The following is a 12901-nucleotide window of genomic DNA, read 5'->3' on the forward strand; positions in this document are numbered from 1 at the left end:
TCATGACTAAAAATAACCTCTTGCTCCCATTTGGACGTAGATATACGCCAAACTGGGGAAGAACTTTGCTCCCATAGCAACTCCCTTTTTTCTGAGCAAAAAACTCCCCTTCCCCCCATACCAAAAGTAATTTCTCTGCATGCCAAACTCCAATAATTGCAAAAAAGTTTCTTCTGTTTTTAATGTGTAAATCTGTAAATGTTCTCAAAGCCCATTTGACTAAGTTAATTCTATCTGTATGCCTAATGCTCATATAAAGGGAGCTTAATAATGTCTGATATACGTCTCTTACAATCCATTTTTTCTCCCTCTTGGAAATTCCAGCATTTATTTTCATTTTGTTACTACAATTTCACCACTTTCATTTTTTTTTTTTTTTTTATATTGCTGGATTTCTTATGAGATTTGTATTGATACAATGCAGCTAGTTTTGTCCTGCCCTCCATTGAATCTTAACGGTAGTGTATTCCTTTCTGTCAACATTTTAGCATTATGCTGTGGTTCATCTCCAATGCACTTGTAGCTCCTACCCCCTTCAGAGTCGCTGAAGTTTTGGGTCCACCTATTGTCCTGCACAGCCAGGCGACACACATTTTCACATTAACATGCATCCAGGAGACAGTAACCAATCCTTGAGCTTGTTTTGTGATTTGATTTTATTAGGGGAATTGAACTTGGATAGGGTAAGGAGTGTACAGAAAGTACAAAGGAACTATAACTGTAAGAGGACAATCTTCCTGAACTATGTACAAATCTTTGCAAAAAAAATCATCTTCTTGAATAGCTAGCCAGTGTCTCCTGTTGTACCACCCAACCCCAGATTCCCCTAATCCAGCTGTTCTGGGTAAATCCCTGAACAAGGAATCTAGTTCCTGTCACTTTAACAGAAAGCAGAGTAGTTGCTAATCTGGTTTCCCACCGAGTGCTCCTTTCTCTATCTGGACGGGGGGGCGGGGGGGTGCAGGTTTACTCATTTGATACTTTTCTTGTATTGCTGGTGGGTCAGTTACTGCTACCAGGCCTTCTAGCTGGGCCACTCCTTCCATGCCACACAGGTGGTTTTCTCTGGGGGGGGGGGGGGGGGGCTGGTGAAGTCCAAAGCTTTCCTTTTTCCAAAATTTCTGCCTGGAGGTGAGCCCCTCTCCATCTTGGCCCCTCCCCAAGCTCCTTTCTCGAGCCTCACTTCCCCGCCATCTTCCATCCAAACTCTTGGTGCAGAGCAGGCTTATTAACAGTTAAAGGATCTAACCTGAATTTGACCCACCTGGCTATCACATGCAGGCTGCTACTCTGCCTCTAAGCTAGAGCTCCCCCTATCTAATTAGGAGGATGTTACACACCTGTTTGGTAAAAGTACATTCAGTGTGGGTTGTCCTTCTGTAGTTAAGGATAAACATCAATATTGAAAGTGCTTCATAAGCAGGATTATTTTGATAGCCATGCAACATCCTGATTTTCAGCAGGTATTGGTTTATGGGAACATGTATATTAAACATCACCATCTTTCCATTTGTACTCATCAGTTATGTGGTGCAGCAAAGATTCCCAGCATTCTTTAAAAACTTCTACTTTGCCCCTATTGGCTGCACCATTAGAAATTAACAATTGCGCCTATTCAAGGTAACCAATTTTTTTTTTGCTTTTTTGTGTTTTGTAAATTTGTAGCACTTTTTTTCTTTTTTTTTTTTTTTTTTTTTTCTTCATAATGCCAAATATATCAAATTGATGATTGACATACCTGTGTAGCTATCAGTACCAATAAAATGTTGCTCAAACTTTTTTCATCCAGAATGTGTTAAGCATTTTTGAAATCCCTGCTTTTGCATTGCTGTTGATGAAGTGGTTGGGGTTACCTGCAGTACTTCAAAGTCCATTCTTTTCCTGGAGATTGTACCCATAAACATATATGTGCAGAATTTGGCACTGAATCCAGTGCTGTCACACTGACCATCCCTGGCTAAGAAAAATGTGTTCTCTTAGCCTGTTCTTTTATGTATTTCTTCTTGGACTGTTTAATTTTTTTCTGCAATTGACTTGACTTTCACTGGAAAAGAAAATACATAATCAGCTTTGAAAATAGTGAAAGGAAGTTTCTCTGAAAATTTTAATTCCTGAAAAATCAAATTTTTAACTTTCGTGCAGCTGAAACCCAAGAGTACTATAGAACTGGAAACATTTCCCACAGCCACTTTTTTTTTTTTTTTTTTTTTTTTTTTTTTTATAATCTCGGGTTGACGTTCCCAAAGATTCTCATGATTTAATATACATGTAGAAAACACAACTGTCATGCTTCCAAGACATTGTAAAAAAAAAAAAAAAAAAAAAAAAGAGAAAAACAGAAAAACAAACGGTTGAGGCAGCTTTCAAAGACATATTTTTTTTTTTTTTTCATGGACAATCTAAAATCGAAGGGTTGATTTTGTTTCAGGAGGTCTAATTGGGTCCATCCCAATTAATGGATGGAACATTGGTCATCAAACCATTTTGGTTGTGCAAAAGGATCCTGAGTTTGGCTGGCATGGGAGGCATTTATTCTACCAGCAAGGAAAAATAAAACCGTGACACATATATTTGTCCAGGCATATGAGCCACATGTGGCTATGTTCCACTTGGACAAATTAAGCACTATGGGTACATGAATGAATTTAACATTTTAGTAAATGGTGTTCTGGGGATTGATGTCACAGTTAGGCCTCTAGGCATTCCCTCCTGCAGTGATGGACAGTCCAAGGATGTTATAAATTAGAAATATCCTCCTGCGCTCAACTATGTGATCACTTAATATGATAAGCAAGCTGCTATCACCGAGCTCCTTATACCTCAGGAAAAATAAAGAATACAGAAATTGGTGAAGCGCTAAGCAAATATATCAATTATAAATCTCTCATTTTAAAATAGTGACGCGTGCTCAAACATTAATTCAAATCAAAATCGTGAGACTACCACACCTCAACATATTGATAAAGTGACAATGTGCTCAAAATCTTAGTGCAAAAACAAATATATGGTCTGCCAATAAATGCACGCCAGATAAAGTGACATACAAACCACAAAAATGATTCAATGTGATAAGTGTTTAGATAAATCAGTTTAAAAACCATATAATTAGTGCAATGAATAATAGTGATCAGTCCAATCCAACAGTGTTTCAATAATCCGTGTACACTTGCTTGTGATCTCAGTGACTCTAGTGAGACTTATCCCTCAGTGGCTAAAATGCCTCCTCACCTCCCAACATCGACCCCACAGGGTCACAGCACTGAGTATTCCCACACAAGATAACGTCCCATAAGCTGGCTCCACCGGCTCCACAATTTCAATAGGGTTCCACTCCTAGTATAGCTCACTCCAAGATGCCCTTACACACATACGGACTCAGGCATGTAAGGAAGGTAGAATAAAAAGGACCTCCATAGTGAAATACCGCTTTTTAATAACAAAAAACGCCAAAACAAATGAACACTCACATTAATCCCATAACAATCCAGCAGTTCCCATATGCTATGGGTGTAAAGGAAGACCTGGGTGTTCCAAGATGGCATCCGAAACCGGAAGTGCGTCATCGCGCATGCGCTCTACGCGTTACACCACAATTCAACACGTGGCTTCCTCAGGATATCGCATTGGGTGACAGGGACTGGCATTTATAGGCTAGTATAATTAGGGGCGTGAACTAAGCCTCCATTGTATTGTAGTATTTTATACTTTGCCAAAATACGCTTTTTGTTTTCTTTTGATTCTTACCCATTTGTGCCACTGCAAATATATGGATCTCCTTTACCGCTTTTTCTAGTTTTGAGGTATTTGTCCATTGAAAGTCTGTCTATGGTAGGTAGATTCTGGGTGATTATGGAATGTTAAATTTTTGGTTCACTCCCCCCATCTCTAGGCAAGCTTTCATCACTTTTCCAGTAAGGTGGGACCCCTGATCTGACTCTATTGATGATGGGAGCCCCCATCTACTGAATACCTGTTCCACCAAAATCTTAGCAGTATTCTGTGCAATGTTAGTTTTGGTTGGGAAGATTTCTACCCATTTACAGAACAGATCAGTGACTACCTAAACATTTTGTTTTTGGAGGTGACTGGCAAGGGTCCCATGTAATCCATTTGTAAGGCATTCCAGGGCCCTTCTTTCAATCGTATCCTTAAAGGGGCATCGATCTTCCTGTCACAATACGGTTTCACTTCTGTTATAGAAGGCCACCATATTATGTTCTTTAGCCTCTCAAATGTTTTTTTTTCTGACCCTTGACCCCCAGTAGGTAGGTCATGCACTAAGTAAATAATTTCTTTAATTTTCCAGAAACACCCAAGTTATTTCCTCTCCATGGTGCAACAATACTTTTTGGTCTTTTGAAAGTGAGGCTTTTTATGCATTTTTTGCCAAAGTATTCACTTCAAATAGTTCCCGAGTCTCATTTTTCAGTTTCTGAATTATTTCTTTAATGTTGACATCCTGTCTCTGTATGTCTGAAATATCAGGATATATGCAGGATTTTGTGAAGGCACCAACACTGGGGCACAAGGTTGGGTCTTGTAAAGAGGAGGAAATTTCCAAGCAATCTGCCACCTTCTTTTTTTCACAGTATGGGGCACTAGTGGAATGTCCTTCTTCTTTTTTTACTTTTTACATATCCATGGTTTGACTGGCAAGTTATGTGGCAATGTATCTCAAATGGAATGCGTGCTTAAGTGGATACCCATCTGAGGACATGTACTGGTGGATGTGCCAAAAGGGCCGAAATTCTGTGAGACCGTTACACACCCAGGCTGAGTCAGACTATAAGACAATTTCTTGGTCTCCTTTCATTAACTCTAGGGCATGAGTGATTGAAGCCATCTCAGAGAATTGTGCTGATTTGACTTGGCATGACCAAGATATAGACCTTTGTGTCTTTTCTTGGGGATCAATAATATACCAAACCTTACATGTGGGGAACTATCCACATAAAAGCATGATCCATCTGTGAAATTTTGGGCTGCATTTTCTGGGACTTCTTCCTTTGATGAAAAGGGTCTAAAAAATCGGTGGGCAGATGATTGTGGGATGATATCACATTCATGTGGTACTCTCTGGTAAATAAGGCCATGGACCCTGGTGGAAGGACTATTTGTTTTTAACTGATGTCTCAGCAACAGAGCCCAATGGGCCAGTCTAGCATTGGATACATTGTCATCCTTCACTCTTTCTGTAAGTAAACATTTTGTGTGAGTTGTATGCAAGATGACCAGGTTGAGCCCTGTGACGTATGTGAAGTATTTCACTGCCCAAAATGTAACAAGGAGGTGTTTTCAAATGGAGTACTTAATTTCCACATGAGATTTTTTAGAAGCATATGATATGGGCCTCTGTTGCCAATGAATTTCCTGTGACAGAACAGCTGACATGGCTTTATCAGATATTGTAGTCTCAATGTGAAAGGGCAGTTGGTAATCTGGATTTGGTAAAGCTGGTTCTTGAGCTAAAGCTTCTATAAGCTCCTGCACTGCATTGGTGTGTTGCTCAGTCCAGTGCCATCGGGTATCCTTTTTCAAAAGATCATACAGCGGATACAGACTTTTGGGCAAATTCAGGAATAAAATTTCTTGAATATTTCACTAGCCCTAGAAAACTGTGTGGGGATGCTTGCAGGCAGAGGTAATTGTAAAATGGTTTGTACCTTCTCAGTTGCTAACACACGACCATTTTGGGGTTACTGTAATCCCCAGAAAAGACAATCTTTCAGCAATTGTGCCTTAAGGGGATTACATTTCATTTTCACCTTCTCTAGGATCCGCAAGAGCTCCTCCCAATAGCTGCAAATGTTCCTCTTTGTCACCTGTGGCTAACAAATTGTCAGCGTACTGAGATTCTTTTGGAGAAGAAAAATCCATTAAAACATCTCTCATGGTTGCATGAAATAAAGCAGACTTATGAAATCCCTGAGGAAGACATGTGAATGTGTATTGCTTCCCCAGAAATGTAAATGCAAATTTGTTTTGACATTTCTTCTGAATATATGAAATATTTGATTCGGATTCAACATGCTTAAGACATCCGGGACAGATGCGACTGTGAGGGCACAACTGTTAGTAACACTGTTTAATTTAATTGGCAATTGATTGGTAATCATCATGAATTGTCAGAATGTTTGCAAATCTGCCATATTGGCACATTTGTTGTGGATACACATGGTTTGAAGACCCTTTGGTCTTGCATTGAATCTATCGTTTCCAGAATGTAACTGATAGCTTCCTGTGGAAAGGGATATTGCTTTTGTGGAGCTGAATCTGGCCCATTGATGTGAATTGTCTACCTTTCCACAATCATGCTTATGCATTGCAAAAGCTTCCTGCTGTCTTTCTATCATGATCTGCATGATCTTTTATGGTTTGTAAGATGTCATATGTGGAATCATTACCCTTGATAGCTGCAATTGTGTGTGAATCGGGTATCACTATGGTGCTAGCATAATTGTTTGGAACCCCTTGCCATAGTAACTGATTGGTCAAGTCCAAAATGCATCCATTAGGCATTAAGAAGTCTGACCCCAGGAGGCTGGTTTCATTTGGCAACGGCATTAATGCAAGTGGATGTTTTACTGATTAAATATCCAATTTGGATTGTCAGTGGTTTAAACAAAGCTGACTCAACAGTGTGCTCAGTGAAGCTATGGAGATTTAATGGCTTTTCTGAAGATAATGTTGATTTTAATGGGTCTTTTGTCATGCAGAATGGAAACGGCAGCCCCTATATCTAAAACCATAGTACATTGACAGCCCCTAATCAATGGTGACACTTGGAGGCACCCGCACCTATCCAGAGAAATAGGTGCCAAAATTATGGGGCCTTGTAATTGTCAACATTGAAGACCTTCAGCCTATGTCTGGGGTTTTACTTTTGTTTCCTTTTCAGGGCATACTTGCAATTCCTGTAATTGTTGCTGTAATTCTGCATTAGTAGGGGCTCTTTGTGTCTCACTGATCTGCTTGCCTTTTGATGAATGGCTATGAAGGTTTCCTCTTCTCATGCCTCTATAGGCAGACTTTTTGTCAGGGATCCGGGTATGACCAGAAATGTGTGGGAACACAGGTGTAGTCAGGGCTGGAGAGGTGGAATGGTCAGGCAGGCTGTTTGGTACTGTTAAGCACCACCTGGCAGCGTCTCTAGCAGCCCACAGCACAGGGTTCCTCAGGGCGCGGGGTCTAAGTCCCAATCTGCTTATTTGCCAGGGCCCCTGATGGTGGGGATTAACTTGGAGCAGACTGAAACCAGGTAGCGACCCCTGAGTACATCTGGCAATGGTAGAGAGATTCGTCAGAGGTGTGCAGGGAAAGGAGCCTGACGTGAAGAGGCTGGCAGACCTGGTAACAGGGACAGATCCGTGTGGGATGGATGGATTGTCTGAGTAGCGTAAGGCGTAGTCAGGCAGGCCAGGTCAGCAATGTGCGGGCAGTAAGGTACCGGAGGAGCAGGCAGAGAATGGTCAGGGTCACAAGCCGGGTTCAGTAACTCATGGGCAGCGTGGTACAGAGGAGTAGGCAGAAGGATAGTCAGGCAAGCCAGGGGTTAAACAGGAGACAGTCAGCAGGGTCAGTAAAAATGCAGAGGTCGGCAACAGAAGATTCACAGGATACCAGGTACAGGGGCTCATGGAAAACACACCAAGGCACTGATTGCAGGCTGGTCCTGCTTAAATAGACCTCCTGCAATCAGCCTCAGGTGATGGCTTGATTGCAGGAGTAAGACCCTGGCTGCTGAAAACACCCTCTGGTAGGAGCTGGTACTGCAGCCCACAGAGCAAGTGAGCCACCGCACCACCAGTGGTGAGTCCATTCCTGACACTTTTCCCTAATCCACTCCCCCTCCCTTGTAAACTTTTGTTCTAATTAGGGTTGTATGAAGGATTGGATTCCCCTGGGGTTTGGGGGCCTTCTATGGTGGTAGTTTAACATTGTAATGCCGCCACCTTCTTCAGCAACTGTTTTTTTTTTTTTTTCCTATAAGCCTGTGTTGTTTTATATGATTTGGATTGCTTGAAATGATCTATGTATTAATCCGATCACTTTCTCAGATGTGTTTTCTGGGATCTCACATTTTAATCAAATAGCCGGATGGGCATTGTGAATCCATACATTTTTATATTGTATATCCTCCCAAGTGGCTTTCCCATTACTAGTGTTATATGCTGCCCACAATCTATTGGCATAAAGTAGAGGGTTTTCCTCGGTATCCTGTTTAATTTGATAGGCAACCATCAAACCTATTAAAAGGAATATAGCGAGCGCTCATTATAATCAGCTGCTAAAACACTCCAAGGAATTACCAGATCTCATATAAGTATGAAAAATATAGTGCAGCACTGTAATATAGATATGTCAATAGATATGTAAACAAATAAGTGAGCATAAAGTTCATAAAATCTTCATAAATGTGAAAAAACTCTTGCAGAAAAACTTGCAGTGAAAATCTTCTCTATCAAAATAGGTGACTGGAACCGTATAGATAAAATGCGCACTCACAGACCGCGCATTAAATATGCGCATGTATATGACCCTCTATCAGGTAATCAGCCAGACACACGGACCATCCCTCCCAGGTGGATCATCAGCCTTGGGTGTAGTGATATGTAGTAAGGTCCAGAGAACACTCAAAGCCAATAAGTGAAGGTGGATGAGCTCCCTCTTCTGGATACAAGATGCACTAGGAACCAGCTGCTATAGATCTGAAACCCTCGGAGAGAGGGTTAAAAACCGAGAGGGAGTGCCAATAGTGTAGTAGGTTCAAACGGATTTATTAGGTCACAGAGTAACAACCAGGGGTACATGTATACATATACTGCCAGTATTGGAGCAATAAAAGAACATGTACTGACCCGGCACAGTAAGAAGCCACTGGACCTCCTCGTGGTCACTGCGGTGCAGAAAGTCACACGTGCTGTTGGCTCCTCCTGAGGCCTTTCGTGCTACGGCACATCATCAGAGGGGGGACGCCATCAGCAGTGTGACTGAAATGATTCTGCAAGAGTTTTTTTCGCATTTATGAAGATTTTATGAACTTTATGCTCACTTATTTGTTTACATATCTATTGACATCTATATTACAGCGCTGCACTATATTTTTAATAACCATCAAACCTATGGCTGAGGGGTTTATAACATTCTGCAATTCTGCCTCTGTTTCTTTGTAACTCCCTTAGCCTTCCTTAATTAAATCTGGAAGAGCATTCCAGGTGTGGGCATCAAGGGTTAATTGTAACACCTTAACCTGGTCACTAGGACTTCTCACATCTAGAAGCTCACACCTCTGTTGTACATTTGTTGCATGTGAAGTAATGTGTTCATTATATTTAATTTTGCCAATGAAATCAGCCACACTCCTGAGGGTTTTCACAGGCGGAGTAGGGTATAGGTTAGATATTAGCTAATTTCCTTCACTGTCAAATCCTAGAACTATTTGGTTGACTTCAGGAGAGGAGACTATCTGGGTCCTAGGCATGATGGGTACTTTTTGTCCTGATCCCCATATGTGGATCTTTGATCCCCATTGTCCTCAGTGCCTATAACAATGGTGAACTCTCTATTTTCCTGTGAGTCAGTGATTTCTACCATAGCCACAGGAAAAGGAGATTTTCTATCCATATCTTCTCCCCAATACTCATCATAGTTGTCCCCAGTTTCATAGGTGCAGTTGCATTAATGTGTCCTAATCTGTTAGCCATGGCAGCCTGTCCTTTAGGGAATTTGTAGCAGCTGTGCCTCCTTTGCACTGTGCATGATCTATAATTTGTGCATGATCATTCATTTTTGCTTTCTTTGTTTCCTGTAACTGATCTTGGACTACTTTTGCATGCGCTAATTATATGGTCCCGTTCACTCAACTTTTGCTAGCATGTCTTTTTATATTGTATTCTTTTTTGAGCTCCTTTGCAATTATTACTGTTTTTCCCTCCTGGGAGGATTTAACCATTTGAGTAGTTAAGGTTTGTATCTGATTGTGTAAAGCTGTGTTCTGTGCCGAGGAGAAGATTTGCTGCTTGTGCCCAGGTTGTGTGCAGTGCGTGGATGGGGAAAAGGACCTCCTGCTGAGTGCCCTGCCAGCAGGTGACCCCTAACCTCTGCTGAGTTTTTCCTACAGTGACCCCTGACCTCTGCCTTTTTGTCTTGCCAGCAGTGACTTCTACATTTTGCCTTTTCAGAAGTGACCTCCTGTCTTCCTTCCTGCTGAGCCCTGTGGACTCCTGTACACTGATCTACAAGTTAATGGCCTCTGTTCCCTGCTTTTCAAAGATGTCCCTAGCCTTTGTCCTCGTGACCCCCTGTACATTGCCCTGCTGACCTCCCATCCTCTGCCCCCTTGACATTCTTTACTGCACCCCCACATTGGACGGCTAGATCTGGCCCTGCCACAAATTCAGTTTACAAAATGATTAGTGTGGTTTAGCTTTAAAATAAGTAGATAAAGCATTGCCCGTGTCTATTAAAATATGGTAACAGCAACTTATTTTGCCCTGCAATCTCAATAATAATTTGCTTCAAATTTTTTTTTAGTGTTCTAACCATGCACAAAAGAACAACTCTCATCATCTGCAATACATTTTTCACTCTGACAACCATGAGAATCGCTCTTAAAAAAAAAAAAAAAAAAAAAACTGCATAAATAACACACTATACTACTGTAGCTTAAACTTATTATAAAAAAATGAAATATCATGCCTTTTCGTGGCTACCCAATCTGAATACCAACAAAATTGTTAAGTAGTTTTTTTCCAAAGAGAACATAAAAAATAAGTCATGTTTTGTATAAATAAAAGAAGGAAAGGGGAAAGAAAAATAATTAAAAAAAAAAAATAGATTGCAAGATTTTTCACCACACAACAGACAACTTTTAGTGCCTTTCCAATAAATACATACTGTATATGAACCAACAAAGCAAAATGCAACAATAATTCAAGAGAAATGAAGCTTGGTAAGCCCAAAAGAAACAAACAAAAACACAATTTTCCTGCTCTGTATATCCTCCCCATTTAATTGACTGGTTTTTAATGGTTCTTCTAATATACTACTTCAGTATAATTATGGGATATTTATAAAACAAAAATTCTATGAAGTATCCTCCCTCTTTTAGAATTCTTCTAATACCCACTAAAATGCAAAAGGTACAGGTTTACCTAGATCGGGTTGCTGCGACTTGCAAACTGACTCAGTTTAAAACCACCCCATTAACCATAACCTACTTTACGTAAATCTCGGGGTTGTTGTATTACTCTCTCTCGGGTCCCTTCATGGTCACCAATTTGTTACCTGCACTTTCTATTTTTGAGATTTAATATCTCTTGACTATGATTTGGTTAACATTAATGGGAGTTCTTTGACCAAGAGTGAGAGGTTTAACACAACAACCAAAATGTATTGGTGAATTGTACGGAGGTCTAAACTAACACATGTATTGGTGAATAGTACGCAGGTATTAACTAACAATCCAATCTATTTTACAATAAGAAAAGGAAAAAAAAAACTTGCAAAATTAAACAAAGGAATTACAGAATATAATACTCATACCCTTCACCTATAAACAGCAAGACAGACAACACATAAGACAAGCATGCATACATGTACGTGCCAGAGAGATGTCCTGATATTTACCAGTGGTGTAGCATGGGCGACACCAGGATCGTTGGATCTTCTCTCCTGTCTTCCACCCAAACCTACCCTGATATAGACTTGCATGGGGCCATCCTGATTGGTAGAACTATCTAATCCATCTCCTATATCTCACGCATCTCATCCAGGATTGGACAATGTTCCCATCCCATATATTTAGAATAACTCAGCCCCTTACCAGAACCTCCCATTGTGGTGCTAAAATTATGTATGCCTGGTCATGACCTTTGTTTGGAGGGAACGTTAGTTACGTGAGGTCATAGTTTAAATCACTTTTGGCGTCTCAATGTCCTATATCACCACTAGTGTAGACCAAAACATATGATCTTATTCAGTGTTCTGCCTGCACATGTGATCTTTCATATTCACTTGTCACACTCAGAAAAAAAGGAAAATATAACCACACACAGCGCATTATCCACAATATGCTGATATAATAAAAATGCACTTGCAAAATTAGTGCAAACACCACTCCACCATGTGTCCACTTCAGAATGTCTATAATCCTCACTCTTACCCTCTCTTGGCTTGAGCATAGCCTTAAACACATTCCTTCTCCAACTTCCTCCAAAATTCAACCTCCTAATCCGTCGTCCTCTTCATAGGAGATACACATCCAAAGAAATAAGATATAGTGTGATATCCTTATAATTGTACGCTCTCTTGTGCTCCTCACCTCTCCAAAAGAAAATTCACCAGTGTCTGTGAATACTCTCCTCCATCTCACAACCCATGCACCTTACCGCACCGTATAAATCCAACAGCATAGATTAACATTGGCTCCTCTCATTCAACAATGTGTCCGGCTTCCAAATGGCATCATAACATGGATCAGAATAAATATAGTGTAGAAGGTAATATCAAATTAACCATTTATTAGTAAAATTGTGCTTACAGAAGAATAAAGTGTCTGAGCATGTAAAGAATCTCTTAAGCAACAGCATGGGACAAAAACCTCCTTCAAGAAGGCTGCTCCGTAACTTCTGGTTTATGTGCGACGTCACGTCCTGACGCGTTTCGTCACTTCCGACTTCATCAAAGGCTGTGCTTGTTGGACTTGCGGCCAGGTAAATACCTTCACTCCTCCCTGACATGGGTGGGCATGCACCATCTTAGAGAAGGGCAGTACACTGTATGGAGATGCCTACTCTCTAAAGAACACTAAAAATATATTAGAACCACAATTCCCCTATCGATGTTACTATATAGATATTATGTTGAAAAATGGAAGATCGAGCGCTGGGTCTATAACGTA

This window comes from Staurois parvus, unplaced genomic scaffold, assembly GCF_062004578.1.
Source record: "Staurois parvus isolate SC_StPar_1 unplaced genomic scaffold, SC_StPar_1.0 ptg000938l, whole genome shotgun sequence".
Lineage (NCBI taxonomy): Eukaryota > Metazoa > Chordata > Amphibia > Anura > Ranidae > Staurois > Staurois parvus.